The following is a 7,873-nucleotide window of genomic DNA, read 5'->3' as shown; positions in this document are numbered from 1 at the left end:
ATAAACAAGACCAAAAGACAACCCTCAGAATGGGAGAAAATATTTGCAAATGAAGCAACTGACAAAGGATTAATCTCCAAAATTTATAAGCAGCTCATACAGCTCAATAGCAAAAAAACAAACAACCCAATCCAAAAATGGGCAGAAGACTTAAATAGGAATTTCTCCAAAGAAGATATACAGACTGCCAACAAACACATGAAAGAATGCTCAACATCATTAATCATTAGAGAAATGTAAATCAAAACTACAATGAGATACCATCTCACACCAGTCAGAATGGCCATCATCAGGAAATCTAGAAACAATAAATGCTGGAGAGGGTGTGGAGAAAAGGGAACACTCTTGCACTGCTGGTGGGAATGTGAATTGGTACAGCCACTATGGAGAACAGTATGGAGTTTCCTTGAAACCTACAAATAGAGCTACCATATGACCCAGCAATCCCACCACTAGGCATATACCCTGAGAAAACTATAATTCAAAAAGAGACATGTACCAAAATGTTCATAGCAGCTCTATTCACAATAGCCCAGAGATGGAAACAACCTAAGTGTCCATCATCGGATGAATGGATAAAGAAGATGTGGCACATATATACAATGGAATATTACTCAGCCATAAAAAGAAACGAAACTGAGCTATTTGTAATGAGGTGGATAGACCTAGAGTCTGTCATACAGAGTGAAGTAAGTCAGACAGAGAAAGACAAATACCGTATGCTAACACATATATATATGGAATTTAAGAAAAAAAATGTCATGAAGAACCTAGGGGTAAAACAGGAATAAAGACACAGACCTACTTGCGAATGGACCTGCAGATATGGGCAGGGGGAAGGGTAAGCTGTGACAAAGCGAAAGAGAGGCATGGACATATATACAGTACCAAACGTAAGGTAGATAGATAGTGGGAAGCAGCCGCGTAGCACAGGGAGATCGGCTCGGTGCTTTGTGACCGCCTGGAGGGGTGGGAATGGGAGGGTGGGAGGGAGGCAGACGCAGGAGGGAAGGGATGTGGGAACAGATGTATATGTATGACTGATTCACTTTGTTATAAAGCAGAAACTAATAAAAAATAAAATAAATTTAAATTAAATTAAAAAAATTCTAGTGCAAACATTTAAAAAAGTAAAAAAAAAAGTGTAACTAATATGCCAAGAAAGGGGAGAAAATAAAATAATATAAAATTCCCAATTTAAACCATAAAAAAACAGAAAAAGAGTGGAAGACAAAAAAAGAAACAAAGATCACAGGCAATAATAATGGATATAATCAATATCAATCCAACTAAATCAGTATTCACTTTGAATGTCAATAGTCTAAATTAGGTCTAAATTAAAAACAGATTCTTAGAGTGGGTCAAAAAACATGACCCAAATATAAGTTGAAATACACTTTATATATAAAGACATGTGTGTATATATATATATATATATATATATATATATATACACACATATATATATATATATACACATATATATATGTGTGTGTATATATATATGTGTGTGTGTATATATATATATATATATATATATGTATAAAGACAATGTAAGTGGATGGAGAAAAATATTCTATGCTAACAATAATCAAAACAAAGAAGAATGTTAATTATGTTAATTTCAGATAGACCAGACTTTAAAGTAAGAAAAATTTTCTGGATAAAAAAGGGCATTACATAATGACAAAGGGACCAGTTCTCCAAGAAGACATTTCTTGACGTGTGTGCACTTAACAACAGATTATCAAACTACTTGAGTCAAAAACTGATAGAAATGCAAGGAGTAATATATTAATCTACTATATATGAGGCTGAAATCAATAAGGACATAGTTGAACTCAACAGCACTTTCAGCCAACTGGTCATAATTGACTTCTATAAACCTCTTTATCCAACAAAAGCAAAATTAACATTTTTGTCAGACTCACATGAAGCGTTCACCACAATAAGTCACATTCATGAAACACATCTTAACAAATCTGAAAGAATATAAATCATGGGATTTCAACTAGAGCAAGATAGAATTAAATTAAACATCATTAACAGAAAGACACCTGGAAAATCTCGAAATATGTAGAGATTAAACACCACACCTTGTGTGTAACATATGGGACAAAAAAGAAATCTCAAAAGAAATTTTAAAATATTTTGAAAAAAATAAAAATAAAAAAATACAACTAATTAAAACTTGTGGGATGCAGTGAAAGCAATGCTTAGAGTGAAATGTATAGCATTGAATGCATATATTAGAAAAGAAGATCCATATTAATAATTTAAGTTTCCACCTTAGGAAACTAGCAAAAAATAAACCCATATTAAATCCAAAGTAAGCAAAGAGAATATCTGGTATGTGACAGTGGATGCACAACATCACTGGAGGAGGATAGTGAAGCTGATGAGGGATGTGATCTAGCAGGCAGTGCAGTACACCAAAGCCATGCAGAACAATAAGCTGGACCTCCAGGAATATAAAATTCCTGTCACTGAAAATCTAGGTGCTACTTTAGACCAGTTTGATGCTATTGATTTTTCTGGCAATGTAATCAGGAAACTAGGTGGTTTTTCTTTAGTCAGAAGACTGAAAAAATTATTAGTGAACAACAATAGAATATGCCATATAGGTGATGGACTTGGTCAGGCTCTGCACTGTCTGACAGAACTTATTCTCACCAGCAATAATCTTGTGGGACTGGATGATCTGGACTCTTTGACATCTCTCAAATAACTGACTTATCTAAGTACTCTAAGAAATCTTCTAACAAAGAAGTAGTATAACAGACTGTATGTAATTTATAAAGTTCCACAAGTCAGAGTATTGGATTTCCAGAAGTTGGAACTTAAAGAGTGCCAGGAAGCAGAGAAAACGTTCAAGGGCAGACAAGGGACACAACTTGCAAAGGATATTTCCATGAGAAGCAAAACTTTCAATCCAGGTTATGGTTTGCCAAGTGACAAAAAGAAAGGCGGGCCACCTGCAGGGGATGTAGAAGCAGTCAAGAATGCTAATGCATCAACCCTCGCTGAAGTGGAGTGCCTGAAGTGTTTTCTATTTTCTCTCTGATACCTGGCAGAGAATGCAGATCAATCAGGCCTCACTGATGATTGATGGTGAAGAGGAAATGGAAGAAGACATAGTCACAAATGGCCTCTGAGTATCTACAGGATATATAATATGTCCACCTGGGACAAGTCCTGCTTTTTGAATATGGAATAATAGCCTTGCTATGTCAAAAAAGTCGAGTTCAAAAACATTGTTGAAATGTCTAAAACTGCTGCTGGTAACTTTGTAATATAAATTTTGAAATCTGAATGCCAGTTTTCTACAAATAGTAAAAATAAGGGACATTCACTGTCCTCCCAAAAAGAATATAAAAAGAGTAAGCAGAAGAAAATATATAATACAGTAGAAATCATCCAACTGGTAAGAGTAAATCAGCAGAAAAAAAAAAAAGTGAAACCAAAAGCTGGCTTGCTCTTTGCAAAAATCAATAGAAACAATAAACATCTAGCTAAGCTAATTTAAAAAAAAAAGAGGATGAAAAATTTTAGTATCAGAAATGAAAAAAGGAATATCACTACAGATCCCATGGAATTTAAAAAGCTAATAAAGGAATACTATGAAAAACTCTATGCCTATAATTTGATAACAGATAAAATAGACCAATTCTTTAGAAGATATGATATGAAAAAATTAACACAAAAAGAAATAGATGATCTGAATTAACAAATTAACAAATTGAATTAATTATTTTCCAAAACAGAAAGCACAAAGTCCAAATGGGTTCACTGGTGAATTCAACTAAACATTTAAGGAGGAAATGGTACCAATTCTCTATAGTCTCTTTCAAAATATAGAAGCAGAGGGAAAACTTTTTAATTCATTCTATGAGGTCAGCATTACCCTAGTACCAAAAACAGTTACAAGAAAAACAAACTACAGACCAATATATCTCATGAACATAGGTGCAAAAATATGAAACAAAATATTAGCAATTCAAATCCAAAAATGTATAAAATAGTTGTACACCACAATCAAATGGGATTTATTACAGGACTGCAAGGCTGATTCAATATTTGAAAATCAATTTATGTAATCCATCACATCAACAGGGTGAAAAAGAAAAATCACATGATCATATCAATAGATGACAAAAAAGTATTTGACAAGATACAATACCCAATCATGACACAAACTTTTAGTAAACTAGGAATAGAGAGGAACTTTCTCAACATGTTAAATGCTTTCTACAAAAGGCCTACAACTAACATTATACTCAAAGGTGGGACATTCAAAGCTTTTCCACTAAGATCAGGTACAAGACAAGAACATATCCTCTCATCACTCCTATTCAACATTGTGCTACAAGTCCTTGCTAATGCAATAAAGCTGGAAAAGAAAATAAAAGGTAAACAGATTGTGAAGGGGAAACTAAAGCTGTTTTTGTTCTCAGATGATATGACAGTCTATAAAGAAAATCTGAAAGAATCAACAAAAAGTTCCTGAAACTAAAAAGAAATTATAGCAGGTTGCAAGATGTAAGGTTAATATACAAAAATCAGTTGCTTTCCTGTGTACCAGCAATGAAAGGGTGGAATTTGAAAGTAAACACAAAATACCATTTATATTATCACATTATAATAATATAAATTACTATGTTATATTATTATTATATTATACCCCAAATGAAATACTTAAGTATAACAAAATATTATAAGATCTAGATGAATAAAACTATAAAAATGTGATGAATAAAATCAAAGAAGAACTAATAAATGGAGATACATTCGTGTTCATGGATAGAAAGACAATATTGTCAAGATGTCAGTTCTTCCCAAATTGATCTATAGATTTAATACAATCCTGATCAAAATCCCATCAAGTCACTTTATCAATACAGAAAGAGTGATTCTAAAGTTTATATAGAGAGGAAAAAGACCTATAATGACCAACACAGTGTTGAAAATGAATAACAAAGTTGAAGGACTGATCCTATTTAACTTCAAGACTATTATAAAGCTACAGTAATCACGAGTGTCCTATTAGCAAAAAAACTGACACATAGATCAATGGAAGAGAATAGAGAGTCCTGAAATAGACCTAAAATATGTAGCCAACTGACCTATGATGAAGGAGCAAAGGCAATACAATGAGGCAAAGACAGTTTCTTCAACAAATTGTGCTAGAACAACTGGACATCCACATGCCAAAAAAATTAATCTAGACACAGACCTCACACTCTTCACATAAGTTAACTTAAAATGGACCTTAAGCCTAAATGTAAAATGCAAAACTATAAAACCCCTAGAAGATAAAATAGGAGAAGTTCTTGATGACCTTGGAAATAGGGATGACTTTTTAGGTACAACAGTAAAGACACAATACATGAAAGAAATAATTAATAAGCTGGAGTTGATTAAAATTAAAAATTTGTGTTCTGCAAAAGATAATATTAAGGGTATTAGAAGACAAGTCACAGACTGGAAGAAAATATTTGCAAGACACTTCTGATAAAACACTATTATCCAGAATATACAAAGAACACTTAAAACTCAACAATAAAAATACCTGAATTAAAAAAAATGGGCCAAACACCTTAACAGACATTTCACCAAAGAAGATTACAGATGATAAATTAATGCATGAAAAGATGCTCCAAATCATATGTTATCAGGGAAATACAAATTTAAACCATGAGATACCACTACATACCTATTTAATGTCCAAAATCCAGAATGCTGACAGCACCAAATGATGAAGATGTAGGGCAACAAGAACTCTCATACACTGCAGATAGAAATGCAAAATAGTACAGTCACTTTGGAAAACAGTTTGATGGTTCATACAAAACTAAACATATTCTCACCATGTGATCCAGTGATCACACTCCTTGGTATTACTCAAAGGAGCTGAAAACTTATTTCTATACAAAAACCATGTACATAGATGTTTATAGTAACTTTAGTCATAATTGCCAAAACTTTGAAGTAACCAAGATGTCTTTCAGTAAGTAAATGGATAAATAAACTATGGTATATCCAGATAACAGAATAGCACTGAGTACTAAAAAGAAATGAACTATCAAGCCATGAAAAGACATGGAAGAACCTTAAATGCATATTACTAAATGGATGAAGCCAATCTCAGAAGGCTACATACTATATGACTACAAAGATAAGACATTCTGGAAAAGGCAAAACTGTGAAGACATTAAAAATTCAGTAGTTTCTAGGTATAGGAGGGATGAATAGGCAGAGAGCAGAGGATATCTAGGGCATTGAAAATACTCTGTATGACATTATAATGATGGATATATGCCATTATACATTTGTTCAAACCCATAAAATGTACAATACCAAGAGTGAACCCTAATGTAAACTATGGACTTTGGGTGATTATAATGTGTCAATGTAGGTTCATCCTTGGTAAAAATTGTACCACTTGGTGATTAACGTTCATAGTGGATGAGGCTATGTACACATGGGGAAAAGGTGTAAATGGGAAATCTCTGTACCTTCCTCTCAATTTGCTGTAAACCTAAAATTGCTCTAAAAAATTAAAGTCTTAAAAAAACAGAAAGGGATTCCTAGTAACAATGAATTAATGCAACCAAATGGATACCTGACAAATTCCAAGAGATAAATGAGGGAGTAGAAAGTAACCAATAATATGAGCCTTTAAAAGAGAACTATGGTATGTTGATTCTATATCCTAAAACTTTACTGGATTCACTTGTTAGTTCTAATGGTATTTTTGTGGGGTCTTTAAAATATGAATAGACATATGATATAAACATGTCTTCAGAAAGAGATAATTTTACTTTTTCCTTTTTGATTTTGATGTGTTTTGTCTCTTTTTCTTTTGGATGCCTAAATGATCTGCCTAGGACTTCCAGTACTCTACTGAATAGAATTGGTGAAAATGAGCATACCTGCCTATTTTCTGATCTTAAAGGAAAATCTTTTAGTTTTCACCATTGAGTATGATGTGAGTTGTGGGATTTTCAAATATGGTCTTTATTATATTGAGACAAATTTCTTCTGCACTGATTTGTTAATAGTTTCTGCCGTGGATGTGTGTGGAATTTTATCAAATGCTTTACCTTCATGTACTGATATGAATGTGTGATTTTTATCCTCCATTCTGCTAATGTGGTATATCATATTTATTGAGTTGTATATGGTGGACCATTCTTTCAATACAATAACAATAGATTATCTAAAAAATAATCAAGAAAACAAATTCCATTTACAATAGCAATGAAAAATTAAATACTTAAGAATAAGCTTAACCAAATGGGTGAAGAACTGATACACTGATAACCACATAAAACATTCATGAAAGAAATTTAACAAGACACAAGTAAATGGAAAGACATCCCATATTCCTAGTTTGGAAGAATTAATATTTTTTAAATGCTCATAGTACCCATAGCAGTCTACAGATTCAGTGCAATACTATCAAAATCATAGTAGCATTTTTACACAGTTAAACAATCCTAAAATTCATATAGAACCACTAAATTAAATACTCTAAATAGTCACAGCAATTTTGAGTAAGAAGAACAAAGCTAGAGTCATCACACTTTCACATTTCAAGACATATTACAAATTGCAATAATCAAAACTGTTTGGTACTAGCATAAAATTAGACATATAGACCAATGCAAGAAAATAGAGAGCCCAGAAATAAATCTATTCATATACAGTCAACTGATATTTAACAAGTGGCCAAGAATACACCATGGGGAAAGGATAGTTTCCTCAAATGGTGTTGACAAACTAGATATCCACATGCAAAAGAATGAAATTGAGCCCTTTTCTTACACTATACACAAAATTCAATTCAAAATGGATTAAACACTTGAATATA

The 7,873-nt window shown here is 32.6% G+C and overlaps 1 pseudogene across 1 annotated transcript; it reads left to right on the top strand.

The window, feature by feature from the left end:
* Nucleotides 1-2,440: 2,440 nt before the first annotated feature.
* On the top strand, nucleotides 2,441-3,155 carry LOC308614076 (U2 small nuclear ribonucleoprotein A'-like; annotated as a pseudogene). The gene has a single exon. The product of its transcript is annotated as a U2 small nuclear ribonucleoprotein A'-like (transcript).
* The last annotated feature ends 4,718 nt before the right edge of the window (nucleotides 3,156-7,873 follow it).

Source organism: Mesoplodon bidens (assembly GCF_964165515.1).
Source record: "Mesoplodon bidens genome assembly, chromosome: 3".
Classification (NCBI taxonomy): domain Eukaryota; kingdom Metazoa; phylum Chordata; class Mammalia; order Artiodactyla; family Ziphiidae; genus Mesoplodon; species Mesoplodon bidens.
The sequence above is the reverse complement of the archived record's forward strand: the minus strand, read 5'-3'. Positions and strand labels throughout refer to the sequence as shown.